This window comes from Pinus tabuliformis, chromosome 1_2 (assembly GCF_031772625.1).
Source record: "Pinus tabuliformis cultivar Carrire ecotype Pingquan chromosome 1_2, CPIR1, whole genome shotgun sequence".
In the NCBI taxonomy this organism is placed as follows: domain Eukaryota; kingdom Viridiplantae; phylum Streptophyta; class Pinopsida; order Pinales; family Pinaceae; genus Pinus; species Pinus tabuliformis.
Genome location: NC_142298.1, coordinates 757408350 through 757430515, shown reverse-complemented (window position 1 = coordinate 757430515; position 22166 = coordinate 757408350). Strand labels below are relative to the sequence as shown.

The 22166-nt window shown below is 41.6% G+C and overlaps 1 protein-coding gene across 4 annotated transcripts in view; it reads right to left on the bottom strand.

Annotated features, from left to right (window-relative positions):
- LOC149208002 (exocyst complex component EXO70A1-like) overlaps window positions 1-22166 on the bottom strand; it is a 268698-nt gene that overhangs the window by 152804 nt on the left and 93728 nt on the right. The gene's annotated exons all lie outside the window — the stretch shown is intronic.

Here is a 22166-nt window from a genome sequence, read left to right as displayed (position 1 = left end):
TTAGTTTACTAGCAATGAAAGAGGAGGAATGTTCAGGCCTTAAAGCAGAACTCTTGCAGAATCTCATCTGTCCAGTCTTACGAAATACCGGAAGGGAAGGCCTGTCTTCAAATGCATGCCATCGTTACATGTAATGAAAATGGAGGAAACATTTTGTCATTTCTGTAAGCAAAAGATGACGTGCTCAGAACTTCACGATATTTTGTTAAGAAAGGAAACTGAAGAAAAAGAAACTGCACACATGCACATTGTATACTTTTTAGTGGTTTCAAGCATAATCAGATCCACTAATTGAGAATTTGAAAAATTTCCACATTACAGTCCTCACAACATCATCCATGAATTCGTTGTGTTCATGTAGGAAAATATGAATTTACATTGATGGGAGATGTGGGATAAAACTTGTTTCTCAATGAAGCCATTGATACAATGAGAGAGATGCCCTTTTATCCATATCTTTAATAATTGGACTCCTCATTTTCCCTAACTTGACTGTGTAAATTTGTGTATACACAAGAATAAGAGAACACTATTAAGAACATTAAAGTGCATGCATAAGTGCAAAGACACCCTGTTACCCACCATTTTGTGGGTAGTATCCCCAGGAGAAATTTTTTCTCCAAGATGGTCCTCAGCCGGCAGCCAGCAACCCCTTGCAGCCACCAACTCATTCACTGTGCCATGTTATTTGTCACCTGAGCAATCCATGTGGTCCCTCACCCATCTGCCATGATCGTGTGTTTGAAGGTGGGTGTCCCGAATCTAAAGGTATGCCTTGTCATTCGGAAATTGAGTATTGTAGTTTGCTTACCATTGACACTTCTAGGCATGGATTAACAGGGGGATTCGGCGGAAAGAATAGGCTAGGTCTGTGCTTTTGTCCCCTAGAGCATTTTTAGGAATTAACCTTGGATTCTAGTCCCGTGGGGTCTCTTTTATTGACCATTTGGTTCCAGGGATGTTATTTCACAGGAAACCACGGTTTTGGTTGCGTGGTCCCGCTCCCTTATCCGCTTATATCACCCTCTTTCCATTCACTTTTACTCCATTCATTATTTCTCCCACCCGGGTCCACGTTCCTCCATTGGGTCCACATAGGGTTAGCATGCCCCTTCCCCTTGCCCACACCTTGGGTCATGGCCAGGAATGAAGCCTAGAGATTGATGCAGTTAAAAAAAAAACAAAGATAAAAGCATACATGGCCACATTCAACAGGAAAATGTACCACAAAATGCAAAAGATGGCCAAGACAAACATATTTAGCACGTGGGAAAAAGCCAATACATGAGCTCTACCCCATCATCATGGCCATCACCCTGGTTCCTACAGGTTCTATGAGCCTTCTTCATCATATAGGAACCTATGACTGTCCCAACCCTTGGTGGGCGATGAACTGCCCCACCTTAAAGGGGGGACTTCACTGCTATATCTTATACATCATGCTCTAACCCCTTGAGGCCCGAGCAGTTAACAAAAGAAAATCATGAAAAGGAAAAAGGCATATAAAGAAGGGTGGAAAAATTAGGGCCAAGGTACCTTATGTACCATGGTTGCTCCCTCCTACACATTATAAACCCAAGTGTCGGCTTCCCTCTTATTAGCTACCCTTGTATCCCAGCATGTGACCTAGGGCTGCCCCTTCTCATCCCCTACTCCATTCACATATCCAGTGTTACGGGGGAGCACCTCCCCCCTTTGATCCCGCTCCCAATCCGCACACCGGGAGGGAGCGAATCAGGAGCGGGTCGGGAGTGCGCTCCCGAAAAAGGGAGTGATTTCGGGAGCGCGCTCCCTAAAAAAAAATGCTCCCTACCTTTTCGGGAGCGTTTTGCCTTTTTTGCAAATTTTGTTTTGCAATCATGTTCCAAATGTAGTTTTTTTCAAAGAAACAAATAAGTTTTGAGTGGGGCAGCGTAATGATCAAGTCTATCGCCCTAGTATTGATATGCGATTCATGGTAATGTTAAAGTAAAAGTGACATTCTCCTTAATCTTCATTTTCATCCTTTTACTTAAATTTTTAACATTACCATGAAATAACTCAGGATGTTTGAGAGTGGTTCCAACCTCATTGGATTTCATATGGAGAAAGTAGAATTTTAGATTTCATTCAAAATCCAGCAGACTTATCAGTTTTTCAGGATTGCAATGTTTCCATTGAATTTTGTGAATATTACCGTATGGAACTCGTATTTAATCAAGAGCACCAATCCCTATATGTACTTTGATGTTAGTGACATTGGTTGTCGAACTCCTCTATCATGACCCTCCTAAAAATGTACGCATCACTCAAACAAAATCTTGACTTGACATGCTATGCTTTTTCTATCTTATGTTAATGCTTAGAGGGTGATATTAATGACAAAGATCCCTATACAGATACAGAGGTAATGACAAAGATACTTCTGGATATTAATGCTTAGAGGGGGATATTAATGACAAAGATCCTGATTTTCCAACAAGACTAAAAAATTAGACATTTCTCGTGGTGGCAAGAGGCCCAAGCATAAGAAATAGATAATAGATTTACTTGTCTTTTCTAGTTTCTAGTAGTTTTTATAACTATTGACTCTTTCATATTTATTATGATATTTTTTTAAACAATATATGACAATTTAAGTTTGAAGTTGGCAATTATAACTCATTACTAATGAATTATGAATATGATGCTTCATGAAAGCTGAAAGTTGTTTCATTTCATTTTATAACATTTCATTTCATGTTAGATATTATTTGTTGTAATGGTTACACTTAGCTTACAAGTACAACTTTGGTGATCAATGATGATAAATGTTATATATTGAATTTTGAAAGCTTGAAACTTTAAGATTGATGAATCATGAGACTCAATATGTTGTATGTTACTATTTTACTAACTTGTGGACGTGGTTGATGAAGATTATAACTTCTAGATGATTGTTGTTATATGGTTCAATCTATGTTTTTTTATGTTTTTTATTTCTAATTCATCATTCTACATGTTTTTGTTGACATATATGTATCAAAATAAAAAAAATATATATATATATATATATATATATATATTATAGAAAAAACGCGTCAGGATTCGCTCCCAAACCGGGAGATTCTGAAAATGTCGCTCCCGCACCCGTTTTCGCTCCCACTCCCCGCTTTCGCTCCTGCTCCCAAGTAACACTGCACATATCTGTCACATGCCACCACCTCTTCAAGGATGTACCTTGACTATATTATCCCCTTTAGAAGTAGACACCACCCAATGGGATTATTGGTTAACCCCATTTGGAGTTTAGGAGACATTGGCACATCCCGAAGCACATTATGGAAGGGCATGGAAGGGCAGACCATTATGAAGTCCCACTTATGGTCCATGATTAGGTAAGTTCATTTATTCAATTTCTTTAATGACTTGTTGTATTAGAAGGCTAGGGGACGCATTGGATCTTATGCAGGATTGCAGATTGTTTCCATGTTAGGTTTGGTCTCCCTATACGGGGTCCTTATCCTCCAAAGGGCTACATTGGCACATGTAGGGTGAGCGTTAAGAGCCATGGGCCTCCACAACAGCAGATTGTACTCCATGGTTCCCCACAGACATTCAGAGATTGCTCGTGGTTCACTTATTGGACGAGGAGGATGCACCCGATCCATCATGCCCAACTAGCCCCAGATCTAGACCATACACTTGGCAGATGATCTAGAACTTGCATGATGATGTGGCATCACTTACACCATCATCCTAGCCCTTGCAGATGTTCTACAGGCATCTTTGATTTGTTTGGAGATCCATGAGGACACTTGTGTGTGAAAATTTCTAAATAGAAATCCAACTGCAGTGATTAATATTATTTCTTCTACTTATTAACTCAGAAATAAGTTATTCATAGTGTTCTTACAGCAAATATCGAAATAAATCCTATTGCAACCTTCACAATTAAAATACTGCAGAAAGTAAATGCAAAGAAAAATATTGGCACAAATACAACCACAATGACACAGTTATCTTTGGACAATCATCCCCGGAAAAACACAAAGTGGGAAAACTGGTTCAGTAGATGAGGGTTTCTTTATTATCTTTCAGCAAAAATCTCATGTACAAGTTATAACCAGCAAAATAGAATAGGATTCTTTGTGAGAAAATTTATAGACGCTTCCTGACAAGTTTATGATCCAGGAGAAGTGCTCCTCTTCCCTCTGCGTCTCATTGTGTCCCAGCGTCAACTTTCCCACGTTGTCCCAAAGGCAAAACTGCCCCACGCAATCCCAACATTAAACTGCCCCTGCGTTGTCTCTCCCTGTGTCACAGCTTCTGCGTTGTCCTCCTTCTGCTCTGCGTCTTCTTCCCTTGCACTCTCGACTGATGTTGATTACCCTCACTCTCGGGCAACTGAGTATCTGTCTCTGGTGTATTCTCCAAGTGCCCATCAAGCCTCCTCTTATAATCCTCTCATTGATCAATCAACAGCCTAGATTAGACCCTAATCAATGGCTAGGATCATATTGACTTGATCTCTGCCTTCTTCTAGAAGTTTCAGCCACAATTTAGATTAATACCCATTAAGTATTTTAATTTCCTAAGTTTAGACTTAGGGTCCCATTAAAAATAATTAATTATTTTAACAAAACTGTCTCTGTGTGAAATTTCCCAAAACGATTTCTGGATATTGAAGAATGCATGGGTATAAGCCTCCCTGCAAAATTTGAGACTTACAGCACATCCAATGCTACTAGAAATCAACACTCCCTCTTAGCGAGGAATGTGCTCTAGTAATGCAACCTACTAAAGCATCACCTTGTTTTGTAACATCTCTCTCTGCACTTGCTGATGTCTGACATCCTGCCCACCAACTACTGCGCAAATGTTGCATTTGTACTTCTGCTGACCCTGCCACTTGTCAACACTGCATTCATACTGCAACTCCGTCTACCACTAAACTGAGAAATCACTTGTTTCTACTACTGAAACGGATTCTCTACCATAGCCATCTACTCTCTAAACTGAATGAACTTAGCTCTCCCTAGAGCCTTTGCGAGTATGTCTGCTACCTGATCTCCTGTGGGGACATACTGTAGTTGTACTGCCCCATGCTAAACAGTCTTTGATAAAGTGACATATGATATGGTTGTGTTTCGACCGATCATGAAATACAGGATTCTCGGAGAGTTTAATACAACTCTGACTATCACAGTAAACCCTGGTCGCTTCCATCCCTTTTTGAACAAACTCACAAGTAGTTTTCTAAGCCATATAGCTTCGCACGTAGTTGTGTTGGCTGCCATATAATCTGCTTCTGCTGAGCTTAGAGCTATCGACTTTTGCTTCCTGTTGCACCAAGATACCATCCCTGATCCAACACTAAAGCAATACCCCGAGGTACTTTTTCGGTCTACTGAACTACCTGCCCAATCTGCATTTGTGAACCCATTCAATCTAACGTCCTCCCCTCGGGAGTATTTCAACCCATATCCGACTGTTCCACGCACATACCTAAGAATGTGTCTAGCAGGCACCCAATGCACCCTTTTTGGTTCCACCATGAACTGATTAAGAGTGTTGACAGCAAAGCAAATGTCTCGCATAGTGTTGACCAAATACATGAGCGACCCAATGAGTTGTCTGTACAAGGTGGGGTCCACTTCCTTGTCTCTTGATGCATCTATTTTCTTCCAGTTCGTGATCATGGGAGTAGCCATGGGTCGAGAACCCTGCATTCTAAATCTCTTCAGGATCTTTGTAGCATATCTTCCTTGCCCAAAGAAGATCTCTCCATTCTTCTGCCAAACTTCCAACCCTAGAAAATAATGCATGAAGCCCATATACTTCATGCCAAATTCAGCTTCAAGATTCTTCTTGCAATCCTGTATGAGCAAGGATGACCCTGTTAAAAACAATCCATCAACATATAATACCAAAATAAGTGGCTCATTCTCTACCATCAAATAGTAGAGATTGGGATCAACATCACTTTTGACAAATCCCAACTGTTGAAAGTAATTATCAATTCGACCATACCATGCTCTAGGTGCCTGCTTGAGCCCATACAGGGCTTTCTTTAATATACAAACATGAGTTCTCTTCTAATGAGATTCTAAGCCTTCAGGTTGTTCTATATACACCTCCTCTTTTATCACCCCATTCAAGAATGTTGTCTTGACATCCATCTGATGAATCTCCCATCCCATTTCAGCTACTAGGGATATAACGGATCTAATAGAGGTGTAACGGGCAACTGGGGCGAAGGTCTCTTCATAGTCTATTCCTTCTTTCTGAGCGTACCCCTTTGCCACGAACCTAGCCTTGTACTTCTCTATGCTGTCATCTGCAACATACTTGATTTTGTAGATCCATCTTGATCCTACAACTGATCTATCCTCTGGTCTAGGGACAACTTCTCAAGCATCATTCGTCATGATAGAGTTGTACTCTTCTACCATGGCATCCACCCAAACATGGTGTTGAATGAATTTCTGAAAGCTAGAGGGTTCTTCAACCTGAGATACCAATGCCTGGTATCTATCAGGTTGTCTACGCTACCTTCTCTCGATTCTAGGAGCTCCAACAAACTCCTCTGCATCCCTCAGTGTCTGTCGTACTTCTCTACTGGTTCTACCACTGATAGTGGGAGGCTCAATCAACTCCTCCTCCTGATCATGTTGTTCCATCTTCTAAGAACTATATGGAATTATGGATTTCCTCCTTCTGAGCAAATATTGGTACTAGTCACTGTACTCGATCTAGGTGTATGTCCTCCTGCTTGTCCTCCTTACTACCCCTACTGCTCCTGGACTAGTGGAACATCTACTGACTGAACTTCTGTTGACATTTCTCGAGATTTCCTTAAAGCTCTATCCTCCATGAACTTTGCATCCCGTCTTACTACAATCTTCCTGTTGCTAGGAATGTAGATTTTGTATGCCTTTGAGGTCTCGCTATATCCCATGAGATACCCCTTTCCTGCAATCTGATCCAGTTTACTATGCTTCTCGTCTGGAATGTGACAATATGCCACGATTCCGAATATCCTGAGATGACTGACTTCCGACTTCTTCCCTGTGAATACTCCTTCAGGTGTTTTCTTCCCCAACGCTCTATGAGGAGTTCTATTCTAGATATACACCATTGTGTTGCAAGCTTCTGCCCATAAAAACTTAGGTAGATCCTGATCATACAACATAGCTTTGGCTACCCCAACAATAGTTCTATTTTTCCGCTCTGCTACTCCATTCTGCTCCAGATTATATGGAGTTGTCCACTCCCTTTTGATTTCCTCCTTTGCACAGAAATCTGTGAAGTCTCTGTCTATATATTCTCCACCATTATCTGAACGCAATACCTTTATCTTTTTCCCTGTCATATTTTCAACGAGAGCCTTAAACTCTTTGAATCAATCAAAGACCTCATCCTTGGTCTTTAAGAAATAGATCCAAATTTTTCTAGAGTGATCATCAATAAAAGTGACGAAGTATTCGCCACCACTAAGAGCTCTTGTGGACATTGGACCACAGATCTCTGAGTGTATCAATCCCAATACACATTCTTCTCTATTGTAACTTCTGGAAAAAGTTGCTTTAGCATACTTCCCTAGCATGCATCCTCGACATAAGTCATCATGCTCACTACTAAGGGCTAGTACTCTTGTAACAGTATCTCTAAGCATCATCAGTGCTCCATAATGTAAGTGTCCCATTCCCCTGTGCCATAATTCATTTCGTTCCTTTTCACCATTATAGTTGTTGTCTATCAGTGCCAAAGGATACTCAAGTTGCAACCTATACAAGTTGTTGCTTCGAGTCCCAATTTGTCTCTTCTTCTTCCATCTTGGATGCTTAATGTATGCTTTCTTTCCTATGAAGTATACATCGTATCCCTTGTCTTGTAACTGGGACATTGAAATCAAATTCATTCCTAATCCTAGCACATGCAGAACATTGGTGGCTCGAATGCTGGTCCATGCTTCCGCCTGAAACGATATGGTGTCTCTCCCTACTGGAGTACATTTCATTCTGTTTCCCATAGTAATTTGGAAGTCCATTTGTTCTTCTTGATAGCTCGAGAAATGTTCACGTACTCCAGTGATATGAGCTGAAGTCCTCTTATGAATGTACCAAATATCTGTTGATGCTGAATTTGCTAGGCATGCAAATTCTTCTTCTAATCTGGTAAACAATTCTGAGACACTTTGAGTATCCATCTTTGTGTTATTTTCAACCGATTCTAACGCTATCCTGCCCCAACAACTGCTATAGGAAAAACATGTGTCCCACCTCAGAAACCCCTCTTCGCTAAATCTTCTACTGTGTTGTTCCTTTTGCCGCTAACAAATTTCATTAAGGAAATCTTACCTCTCTGTCGACTCACTCAAGGAAAGCTTTACCACAAAAATCTAGTCCTCCTGTCTTGAACTGCGCAAACCCCCTAGGGATTCGAATTACTGCCCCTGCAGGAATTTCGAATTCCTTTCTTCCTTCAACGTTGGGTCTTCCTCTTTAATTCTTTCTTTACCTCAACTCGGATACCATGTGAAAATTTCTAAATAGAAATCCAACTGCAGTGATTCATATTATTTCTTCTACTTATTAACTCAAAAATAAGTTATTCACAATGTTCTTACGGCAAATATCGAAATAAATTCTACTACAACCTTCACAATTAAAATACTGCGGAAAGTAAATGCAAAGAAAAATACAGGCACAAATACAACCACAATGACACAGTTATCTTTGGAAAATCGTCCCCAGAAAAACCCAATGTGATAAAACTGGTGCAACAGATGAGAGTTTCTTTATTATCTTTCAGCAAAAATCATGTACAAGTTACAACCAGAAAAATAGAATAGGATTCTCTGTGAAAAAATTTACAAATGCTTCCTGACAAGTTTCTGATCGAGGAGAAATGCTCCTCTTCCCTCTGCGTCTCACTGTGTCCCAACGTCAACTTTCCCATGCTCTCCCAGCATCAAAACTACCCCACACAGTCCCAGTGTCAAACTGCCCTACACTCTCTCTCCCTGCGTCACAGCTTCAGCGCTGTCCTCCCTCTGCTCTGCGTCTTCTTCCCTTGCACTCCCAACTAATGTTGATTACCCTCACTCTCTTTTCCATCTGCAACTCTCCCTCTGATTCGATTTTCTCTCGCCAAACTTTGACCAGTGAGAAAATCAATCTTACTTGGGCAATTGAGTATCTGTCTCTAGTGTATTCTCCAAGTGCCCATCAATTCTCCTCTTATAATCCTCTCGTTGATCAATCAACGGCCTAGATTAGATCCTAATCAATGGCTAGGATCATATTGACTTGATCTCTGGCTTCTTCTAGAAGTTTCACACAACTTACGTTAATACCCACTAATTATTTTAATTTCTTAAGTTTAGAATTAGGATTCCATTAAAAATAATTAATTATTTTAATAAAACCGTCTCCTGGTGGAATTTCCCAAAACGATTTCTGGGTATTGGAGAATGCATGTGTCTATGCCTCCCTGCAAAATTTGAGACTTAAAGCACATCCGATGCTACTAGAAATCAACACTCCCTTTTAACAAGGAATGTGCTCTAGTAATGCAACCTATTGAAGCATCACCATGTTCTATAACATCTCTCTCTGCACTTGCTGATGTCTGACATTTTGCCCACCAACTAGTGCGCAAATGCAGCATCTGTACTTCTGTTGACTCTGCCACTTGTCAACAGTGCAACCATACTGCAACTCCCTCTACCACTGAACTGAGAAATCCCCTGTTTCTGTGACTGAAACGGATTCTCTACCATAGCCTTCTGCTCTCTGAACTGAATGAACTTAGCTCTCCCTAGAGCCTTTGTGAGTATGTCTGCTACCTGATCTCTTGTGGGGACATACAATAGCTGTATTGCGCCACGCTGAACACAGTCTTTGATAAAGTGACATATGATATCAATGTGCTTCGACCGATCATGAGATACTGGATTCTCAGAGAGTTTAATACAACTTTGATTATCACAGTAAACCCTAGTCGCTTCCATCCTTTTTCTAAACAAACTCACATGCAGTTTTCTAAGCCAATAGCTTCGCATGTACTTGTGTTGGTTGCCACATATTCTGCTTTCGCTGAGCTCAGAGCTACTAACTTCTGCTTCTGGCTACACCAAGTTATCATCCCTGATCCAACACTTAACCAATACCCCAAGGTACTTTTTCAATCTACTGAACTACCTGCTTAATCTGCATCTGTGAATCCATTCAATTTGACGTCCTCCCCTCGGGAGTATTTCAACCCATATCTGACTGTTCCACGCACATACCTAAGAATGTGTCTAGCTGCCGCCCAATGCACCATTTTTGGTTCCACCATGAACTGACTAAGAGTGTTGATAGCAAAAGCAAATGTTTGGCCTGGTGTTGACCAGATACATGAGCGACCCAATGAGCTATCTGTACAAGGTGGGGTCCACTTCCTTGTCTCTTGATGCATCTATTTTCCTCTAGTTGGTGATCATGGGAGTAGCCATGGGTTGACAATTTTGCATTCTGAATCTCTTCAGGATCTTTGTAGCATATCTTCCTTACCCAAGGAAGATCTCCCCATTCTTCTGCCAAACTTCCAACGCTAGAAAATAATGCATCAAGCCCATATCCTTCATGTCGAATTTAGCTTCAAGATTCTTCTTGCAATCCTGTATGAGTCTGGATGACCATGTTAAAAACAAGTCATCCACATATAATACCAGAATGAGTGGCTCATTCTCTATCATAGAGATTGGGATCAACATCACTTCTGACAAATCCCAACTGCTGCAAGTAACTATCAATCCGACCATACCATGCTCTTGGTGTCTGCTTAAGCCCATACAAGGCTTTCTTTAATCTGCAAACATGAGTTGTCTTCTAATGAGTTTCGAAGCCTTTGGGTTGTTCTATAGACACCTCCTCTTCTATCACCCCGTTCAAGAATGTTGTCTTGACATCCATATGGTGAATCTCCCATCCCATTTGAGTTGCTAGGGATATAACAAATCTGATAGAGGTGTAACGAGCAACTGGGGCGAAGGTCTCTTCATAGTCTAGTCCTTCTTTCTGCGCGTACCCCTTTGCCACGAACCTAGCCTTGTGCTTCTCTATACTGCCATCTGCAGCATACTTGAGCTTGTAGATCCATCTTGATCCTACAACCGATCTATCCTTTGGTCTAGGTACAACTTCCCAGACATCATTCGTCATGATAGAGTTGTACTCTTCTACCATGGCATCCACCCAAGCTTGGTGTTGAACGACTTCCTGAAAGCTAGATGGTTCTTCAACCTAAGCTACCAATGCCTGGTATTTGTCAGGTTGTATACGCTGCCTTTTCTTGGTTCTAGGAGCTCCAACAAACTCTTCTGCGTCCACCAGTGTCTGTCGTACTTCTCTACTGGTTCTACCACTGGTAGTGGGAGGCTCAATCAACTCCTCCTCCTATTCCAGTCCTTCCATCTGCTGAGAACTATCTGGATTTCCTCCTTCTGAGGAAACACTGGGGCTGGTCACTATACTTGATCCAAGTGTCTGTCCTCCTTGCTACCCCCGTTGCTCCTAGTGGAACATCTACTCACTGACTTTCTGCTGGCATTTCTCGAGATTTCCTGAATGTTATATCCTCCATGAACTTTGCATCTCGTCTTACTACAATCTTCCTCCTCCTAGAAATGTAGATTCTGTATGCCTTTGAGGTCTCACTATATCCCACAAGATACCCCTTTTCTGCAGTCTGATCCAATTTACTGCACTTCTCATGTGGAATGTGACAATATGACACACTTCCGAATACCCTGAGATAACCGACTTCCGGCTTCTTCCCTCTGAATACTCCTTCGGGCGTTTTCTTCCCCAATGCTATATGAGGAGTTCTATTCTGGATATACACCACTATGTTGCAAGCTTCTACCCATAAAAACTTAGGTAGATCCTGATCATACAACATAGCTTTGGCTGCCCCAACAATAGTTCTATTTTTCCGCTCTACTATATTCTGCTTCAGATTATATGGAGTTGTCCACTCTTTTTTGATGCCCTCCTTTATGCAGAAATCTGTGAAGTATCTGTCTGTATATTCTCCACCATTATCTGAATGCAATACCTTTTTCTTTCTCTGCCATATTTTCAACGAGAGCCTTAAACTCTCTGAATCGATCAAAGACCTCATGCTTGGTCTTTAAGAAATAGATCCAGGTTTTTCTAAAGTGATCATCAATAAAAGTGATGAAGTATTCGCCACCACTAAGAGCTCTTGTGGACATTGGACCACATATATCTGAGTGTATCAATCCCAATACACATTCTGCTCTATTGTTACTTTTGGAAAAAGTTGCTTTAGCATACTTCCCTAGCACACATCCTTGACCTAAGTCATCATGCTCACTACTAAGGGTTGGTACTCCTGTAATAGTCTCCCTGAGCATCCTCAGTGCTCAATGGTGTAAGTGTCCCATTCACCTATGCCATAATTCATTTCGTTCCTTTTCACCATTATAGTTGCTTCCTATCAGTTCCATTAGAGACTCAAGCTGCAACCTATACAATTTGTTGCTTCGAATCTCAATTTGTCTCTTCTTCTTCCAGCTTGGATGCTTGACATATACTTTCTTTCCTATGAAGTATACATCGTATCCCTTGTCCTGTAACTGGGACACTGAAATCAAATTCATTCCTAATCCTGGCACATGCAGAACATTGGTGGCTCAGATGCTGGTCCCTGCTTCCGTCTGAAATGCTATGGTGCCTCTCCCTACTGGAGTACATTTCGTTCAGTTTCCCATAATAATTTGGAATTCTATTTGTTCTTCTTGATAGCTCGAGAAATGTTCTCGTACTCTAGTCATATGAGTTGAAGCCCTGTTATCAATGTACCAAACCTCTGTTGATGCTGAATTTGCTAGGCATGCAAATTCTTCTTCTAATCCTGTAGACACTTCTGAGACACTTTGAGTATCCATCTTTGTGCTATTTTCAACTGATTCTGACGCTATCCAGCAACTGCTGCAGGAAAAAACTGCATCCAACCTGAGGAACCCCTCTTTGTTGAATCTTCTGCAGCATTGTTCCTTCTACCGAAAAACTTACCTTTCTGTCGACTCATTCAGTGAGAGCTTTACCACGAAAATCTAGTCCTCCTAGCTTGAACTGTGAAAACCCCCTGGGGATTCGAATTGTTGCCCCTGCAGGAATTTCGAATTCCTTTCTTCCTTCAACGCTAGGTCTTGCAGCACTTTTCTTCTTACTTTACCTCAGCTTCGATACCATGTGAAAATTTCTAAATAGAAATCCAACTGCAGTGATTAATATTATTTCTTCTACTTATTAACTCACAAGTAAATTATTCACAGTGTTCTTACAGAAAATATCAAAATAAATTCTAATGCATCCTTCATAATTAAAATACTGCGGAAAGTAAATGCAAAGAAAAATACTGGCACAAATACAACCACAATGACACAGTTATCTTTGGACAATCGTCCCCAGCCAGACACAATGTGGGAAAACCGGTGCATCAGATGAGGGTTTCTTTATTATCTTTCAGCGAAAATCTCTTATACAAGTTACAACCAACAAAATAGAATAGGATTCTCTGTGAGAAAATTTACAGACACTTCTTGACAAGTTTCTGATCCAGAAGATGTGCTCCTCTTCCCTCTACGTCTCACTGTGTCCCAATGTCAACTTTCCCACGTTGTCCCAACGTCAAAACTACCCCACGCAGTACTAGCGTAAAACTACCCTTGCGATGTTTCTCCCTGCATCACAGCGTCTGCGTTGTCCTCCCTCTGCTCTGCGTCTTCTTCCCTTGCACTCCTGACTGATGTTGATTACCCTCACTCTCTTTTCCACCTACAACTCTCCCTCTGATTTGATTTTCTCTTGCTGAACTTCGACCAGTGAGAAAATTGATCTTACTCGGGCAAATGAGTATCTGCCTCTGGTGTATTCTCCAAGTGCCCATCAAGTCTCCTCTTATAATCCTCTCATTGATCAATCAACGACCCAGATTAGATCCTAATCAATGGCTAGGATCATATTGACTTGATCTCCGCCTTCTTCTAGAAGTTTCACCCACAGTTTAGATTAATACCCATTAATTATTTTAATTTCCTAAGTTTAGACTTGGGGTCTCATTAAAAATAATTAATTATATTAATAAAACTGTCTCCATGTGGAATTTCCCGAAACGATTTCTAGGTATTGTAGAATGAATGTTTCTAAGCCTCCCTGCAAAATTTGAGACTTAGAGCACATCCAATGCTACCAGAAATCAACATTGTGTGGGCCACATGTCATTTGGACCACCACAGGTTATTACAAGGAGCCATCCACTTGTCCACTGCGTTTAAGGGTCCTTCTCTTCATTTATGGCACCCATGGACCTCATTAGGCCTCTTAGAGGGCCCTACGACATGCATGGATTATTATTTGTCCTCTTGAGAGGCTTACCTTTTCATTTATAAGCTAGTTTGGTGGGCTTGTCACCAAAAGTTGTATTATTAGAACATTATTTTATTTTTGGAGCTTATGTAGGCCAAGGAGGTTAATTCAAACTCCTAAGTTGTGTATAAATACAAGTGGGGTGAGATCATTTCTCATGATCACTTTGGTTTTGGATCTCTTATCTCTCTCTTGAGATTTTTGCACTTTTTCTAGGGATGAAATGGAGCTTTATGGATGAGTTTTGATGTGTGGATATTGGTATATGTTCTCTTGGAGCTTCTTTATTGTCAATTATGAATGGTTGGATATTCTCTATTACATGTAAGTACGCACCTTTTGATGTTATTCTTGTTTACTTTTGTCATATATGTTGGATTGGGATTTTCGCTATTCTAAGGCTAATTGTTGCATGCATTTACTGCTTCATATTGTAGAATTTGTTTTTATTGTAGCATTCATCCAATGTATGGGCCATGTAATGTGAGCGAAATCTCCTAGGGGTAAAATTTGACCTTGACAAGCCATTCCTCTTGTACATCGAAGTATAAAAGTTGTGAGGTTACTTCCTCTTGACCTAGAAGGCAAATCGAAGTAATCTTGAGGCCTCCTTGACTGGAAACCAAGAAAACATACTCTTACTCAACATAGAATCCATTCTCCCAAAGATTAAGGCACTAATCTACCAAGTGTGGGCACTAAAATCCATATTTTCTCACATTCTTCCGGGATTAGCCACATTCGGGTAACTATGGCATCATTTCCCGACAAGTTAGCCATCAAAAAAATTCAATCTCCTAGGGTCTCCTGCATTGTCCTTTCCTTTAGCCCTCCTCCAAATTTGAAGCCATTTCAAAGGTGGAGTTGGAAAAAAAGTCAAGCCCTAGCTCCGCGATCAAAACTTGCAAAACCATCACCAAGGCTAGTGCCTCATAGGGTCAAAGCAACATCATTGAGTGAAAATATTTTCTTTGATCCTTTCCCCACCTTGTCTAGGGTAAGAACATCATTGATTGTTTCATAACTTCCTCATACCCTAGACCGGGTCCACTTGGCCCCATGTGGTCCTGCACCTGCCAAGGACCATTGCTCAAGAACTATCCGGGATACCAATTCTAACAATGATTTTAGGGTATGGGAAACTCCTCACAAAGCCTATTCCCATACACCTAACCCCCAAAATTTTCTCTTCCTTTCCCTCGAGTCTATACTTCCTTGCTTAGTGAGCAAGCAAGCTCCATCTTTCTGGGAAAGGGTTAGTTTGGGTCACTCGTATCCATTGACTTATCAGTCATTAGTGACTCCAATACATATCGGGTCTCCTCCCATCAGTGAAAGTCTGTAAATAGAAGGGAGCCTTAGTTGTGGTGACAGTGGGCTCAGTCTCCATTCGTTGCCCTTGGCCTAGCATTTTCCCTTCAGGGATTACCCTTAGGTCCCCTACTAGATTGAGCAGTACATTTTTGGCATCATTTTCAGTGAGGGAGCAAGTCTACCTCCCTAGTGAATCATTGAGGAATTGATTCATTGACGACATTTATAAAGCAGTCCTCTGGCGACCCCACTCATTGTCCAAACCCCTAGTTTGCTTGAAGGCAACAACATTCCTCCTTTAACTAGGGTTGCTATGAAAAAGGGAAAGTGAACTCCATCATCCAATGGAACCTCCCTTTTCCACAAATTCGAGGAAGTCAGTGATACATCTCCAAAGATGGCATCTACTTCAAGCACCGACTCCGAAAGGGATCAACCAAAGATGACCAAGAGTGAAAGACACTTAGTTAGTGTCTTTGCCCCTTTGAAATTGAGTAACAATCCAAAACCATTACCTGAGAAATTTAACCGATGGTTGCCCAAATTCAAAGGGGATGCTACTTGGACTGCCCATGGTTTTATCGAAGAATTCTATTGCCAAATGTCCCCTCGAATGATATTTGATGAAGATAGGTTCATGATGCTTTTTGCCCTATCACTTGAAGGACAAGCAAGAGATTGGTATCTTGGCCTTCCCCCTAAATGCATAAAGGACTCCGATGAATTTGAGGAACTATTCATGAAGAGGTGGTCATGCAATGCCCAAGGAACCTTCAACATTGAAAATTTCTACCAAATAACTAAGTGAAGGGAAGATGTGCGAGAGTCCATTCAAAAGTTTGATAGGGTAGTCAAAGATATACCTGATCATTTGAAACCATCTAAAGCCAATATCCTTGACAAATTCATAAAATTCATGGGTGGTCGCCTCACCTATGTATTGAGGGATAAGAAACCATCCATTTTGGTTGGGGCTAAAGAAATGGCAATGGAAGTTCAAGAAAACCTGCGAATTTCAAAAGTTGACATCAATGATCACCCTAGAGCCAAATTTGAAACCAAGAAGAAGTCCAAAGATAAACACGAAGAAACTCTCCTTGCCAATCTCAAAAGGATGGAAAGATTCAGCGAAGAAGTCGATGCATGTGACAGGGTTATCATGAACAAAATCACTTCCTTAGAAAGGGCCCAAAGGTCGAGTTACATCCTTAAAGGAAAGCCTTTTCCCAAAAAGCAAAGTGAAGAAGATAGGTCGAGCTCTTCACAAATCCCAAACACATTGGCTCCTACTAATGTTGTTGAGTCGGATTCTTCATCTGAGGATGAGGAAAGTGAAGGGGATGAAAGTGAGGATGAACAAACTGATGAGCAAGCCAATCTTGTGGAATTCGATGTCTTCAACATTTTGCTAGAGGGATCATACACACATCCTTCCATAAGTGAGGTCACCCTTAAGGAAAAAACGAAAGAACCTATTCTTAATTCCGATAGCTAGAGAAGATTCCTAGGGGTCCAATATTCCCAAAAGTAAAAGGGCAAAGACCCCTCACCTCCTAAGGAGTCTCCCAAGGAAGATCCACAACCTAAGCAAGCCACTCCTAAAGAATCCATCCCCAAAGTTCCTCCCAAGAAGGATCCCCCAAAAACAGTCAAATAAAAAAAGGATCCTCCTAGGAAAGAATACAAGAAGAAGGAAAATGAGAAGGAAATTAAACTTCACATTGACATAGGGTCTGCCGTAGGAAAGATGAATATACCTATTCCCCTAAAGGAGATTGTCAAGCTTCCCGAGCAACAACAACAACTTAAGCAGTCCCTAGGAATTCAAGATGAAGAATTACTTGAAGAATTGCAAAACATTCATATTCCCAACCGAAACCCTGGGCATGATCCTTTCTTTCTTACTTTGGCTATCAATGACCTCTTCTTACACAAGTGTATGTTAGACTCGGGGGCTTCCGCTAATATTGTGCCTTTGACAGTTATGAAGCAATTGGGTCTCAGCATCACTCGGCCATATAAAAGGGTGTGTGGTTTTAATTCCAAACCTGTGGAAGTGGAAAGAATCATCAAAGACCTTAAGGCCTCTTTAGCTAGGAATCCCAATATATCCCTCCTCGTGGATGTTATTGTTATTGATTTTCCTGATGTGTGGGGGATGTTGTTATCCTGGAAAGGGGAAGCTACCGTTGGGGGGTATGTTCAAATGGACCTATCATACGCAACCATCCCGCAATTCGATGGCACCCCTTTTATCCTTTGTAGGGAACCTGCTTATGTGTCGCATGTGTTCAAGCCTGGACCATACCAAGAGACATGCAAGGTCAAGAAACCTTCCTATATCCTTCCTACCCAGGAACTCTGAATCCTCAGCAACCAATCTCTCAATCAAGCAAGAGATGGAAGGCTAAGAAAGAATATAAGGTTGGAGATTTATTCTTGGTGGATAAGGAACACTTACCCGTCAGGATTCATGGAAGGGTTAGGGATGACTATTACTACATTGCTAAACTTAACAACAAAATTTGGTTTGAGCCAGTCAAATTAAGTCGTATCACCTCCTTCCTTGAGACTTGACATTGTATCATATGCATGGTAGAGTAGGATGCATTGCATGTTGATTTTTGCATTAGAAATAATATCATATGATTTTTCTCATGTTAGATTGATGCATATTTGCATATTTTATTTTCCTTTGATTTTATGGCCTAACATATTAGCATGTGCAATCATGAGAAGCTGCAAAAGCATGTTGCCTCGTGTTTTTCCATCTAGTATGTGTGCAGGTGACAGGTCTATGGTAACCGAGAGATTGCTGGAGTTCTCATGACCTCCAGTTCGAGTAGCTTCACCCACTACTTCGAGAGATCACGTCCCAGTTGGAGCCAGATGTTACCCACCATTTTGTGGGTAGTATCCCCAGGAGAAATGTTTTCTCCAAGATGGTCCTTAGCCGGCAGCCAACAACCCCTTGCAGCCACCAGCTAGCTCATTGTGCCATTTTCTCCACCACCTGAGCTAGCCATGTGGTCACTCGCCCATCTTCCATGATCGTATGTTTGAATGTGGGCCTCCCGAATCTAAAGGTATGCCTTGTCACTTGGAAATTGAGTATTGTAGTTTGCTTATCATTGACACTTTTGGGCATGGATTAATGGGGGGATTCGAAGGAAAGAATGGGCTAGGTTTGTGCTTTTGTCCCCTAGACCCCTTTTAGGAATTAACCTTGGATTCTAGTCCTGTGGCGTCACTTTTATTAACCATTTGGTTACAAGGGTGGTATTTCATGGAAAAACCCCGATTTTGGTTGCTTGGCCAGAATCCCACCTAGGTCCCCATTCCTCCACTGGGTCCACATAGGGTTAGCATGCCCCTTCCCCTTGCCCACACCTTGGGTCATGGCCTGGAATGAAGCCTAGAGGTTGATGCAGCTAAAAAAAAGACGATAAAAGCATATATGGCCACAATGTGAAAATTCCTAATCCTCAAAGAACCCCTAATGCAGCAAATCTGAATCTACTTCACCTGCTTGATTTTAATATACATTATCAAGTTATTCTCTAAATACTAAAGAAAATTACTTCTATAGCCTACACTACTTTAAATTCGATTACATGAAACAAAAAACTAAGCAAAGAACAAGATACATAGGACACAATTATTTTTGGACAAAATAGTCCCCGGAAAAACCCAATACGCGAAAATCGGTGCAACAGCGCTGAGAATTTTCTATTATTACGTAGTAATTCTGAACACAAATGTTGGATGCCCTCCCGGCAATCCAGTGACAGAGAAATACAATGGCAGAAAAATTAAGTGAGTTTTACCTCACTTCACCCAGCGAATTCCGGTTGATTTGGAAGCAAAATTGGCTAACCCCAGCTATCTCTGCGTTGGCCCTACGTTATCTTTACAGGCTTTGCATCAGCTCTACACTGTCTCTTCTGCCCACTGCGTCAACCTTCCCGGCTGTTCCAACAGTTCCCCGGCAATTCCGACTTTCTGGGTGGAGGGTAGCTTCAGCTTGTGCGCTGGCACTTCTGGCTTTGTGTCAGGCTTCCGTGGACCCATATTGGCCCAGCGTCAGTTCTCTTAGTTGTTGCACTGCCTCCAATAGCTTCTCTCTACCTCTTTGTCAGTACTCCCGAATTATCCCTGCCCCTTTGCTGCAACTGATCACTCAGTTCGAATTCTCAGCTTCCTAGCCCCAGAAATCAAACTCCAGATCAATTCGTTCTCTCCATGTGTGTTTCTAGATGAACCCCAAGCTTCCTTATATTTTTCTCGTTGAGACTTCAACGGCCGAGATTAAGTCTCTAATCAATGACTAAGATTAAGAACTTGACTTGATCCGCTTTCTAAAACATTCTCACCCATATTTTGATTAATACCCATTAATACTTTAATTTTCCTAAGTTTAGACTTAGGAAGCCCATTAAAAATATTAATTATTTTAATAAAATACAATCCGGGTGGAATTTCACCAAACGGTTTCTAGGTTCTTTAGAACTCATGTACGTTAGCCTCTCCACCAATTTTCATGGCTAGATCACATCCAATGCTACCAAAAACTAACACTACCTCTTAGCGAGGAATGTGCTCTAGCAACAATGTCCAACTGCATGTTGCTCTGTCTCTGAAGCATCTCCTTTCCGCACTGTTGTTGCCATCAACACTGTGATGTCGCTGCTACTGTACTGCTGCCCATGACATTACCACTACCATTGTTGCATCTATACTACAACTCCCTCTCAAATGTTGCACCTGCTATGCTGCTAGCACTGCCACTGCTAACATATGTGAATGTTGGAATCTGACTGCTACTAGTCTCTGCGCCTCTGAATCTTCTGCGTTGTTGTTGACTTCTGCACTGTGCGATCTACACTGCTGCCAACCTTGCTCTGCACTGATTAGTCTCTGGTCTCAAGCTACTGCATCTGTCTCTCCAACCAACCCACTGCATCCTCTGACACTAAGTCCATCTCGCTACTACTGAATCTCGGGCTCCCGTAGCAAGGAATTGATCCAAGAGGTGGACTCCTCAAGGATCCTTCCCATATGTAGTCCTCCCAAATACAACTCAATATTGCCCCATTTCCCTCCTTGAGATGCATGGGCACTCATGGCAAACTCATCTTTGTCAATTTCGCTGGAGCAGCCTTAGGATCATGTTTCTCATCCTTATCCTTTTGCTTCGAAGGACACTAAGATGAAAAGTGGCCCAGCTTGCCACATCTGAAACATTTCACCTTTGAAATGTCCTTCCGCTTCTGCTTCTGTTGTCCCTTTGATGCTAGAGCTGCGTTCTCCTCCTCCTCCTTTGTCTTCGTGCCACTCCCACCGCTGCCATTGAGGTTGACCTTTACTAGGTCCCTCCATAATTCCTCATGTTGAAGAGCTGCCCACATCTCCTCCCATGAAGGTAGTCTTTCCCTGCCCAATATAATTTGGACGAAGACTTGCCATTCATCCAAGACTCCATTCAGGGTCGTCCTTACCATTGCGGTAGACAGAGTAGACCCCACAGCAGCAAGTTGGTCTCTAGTGTCCTAAAGACTTTGAAGATAGGAGTTAACTTCTTCTCCCTTCTGCACCAATGTCTGCTGCAACTTCTATTCTAGGTACATCTTCCGTTGTTCAGAAGAGCCTTCATATAGTGAAGACAAAGCTTCCCACATCTCTTGCGCTATATCTTTGCCCTGCAAGTGAGAGACCACATGATCTCGAACTCCATCGAGTATGAACATCTTCGCCTTCCCCTGCTCAGTCTTTTACTTCTTCCTTTGATCATTGTCAGCAAGAACAACAACAACACTCTTGACGTAGGCTTCGAGATTGTACTCCTCCAGAACAACTAAGATTTTGGTCTTCCAGATGACATGGGTGGAAGCCCCTTCCAACCTGTCCTGATCTCTAAGCCCATGTGATGCCATCTCACCCAACTATCGAACTAACTCCTCTAGTCACTACTCAGCTGCCCAGCGAGTGAGAAATTCGAACTTTTTGGCAAAAAGTTCTCTAAGGAGAAAATTCCCCTTCTATGTGTTTTCACTCTTTTCCGACAGATTTCTGCCCCCCGGCAGGAACTGCGCCCTTCAAGCACTGCGTTGAGGCTCTGTGTCACTCCCTCTACCTCTGCAACCTCATAATTCAGAAATCATACCTCTCTGTCGACTCTCTTAGAGAGAGATTTCATCGAAATCTCTGCTTCCTAGCAAGGACTACGCAATCCCTTCAAGGGGATTCAAATTACTGCCAAGGGCAGCGTTTGGCCTCTCTGCTCAGCGCTAGATCTGCTCTTTATGTTTCAAAATCAATCCTCTGATACAATGTGAAAATTCCTAGTCCTCAAGGAACCCCTATTGCAGCAAATCTGAATCTACTTCACCTACTTGATTTTAATATACATTATCAAGTTATTCTCTGAATACTAAAGAAAATTACTTC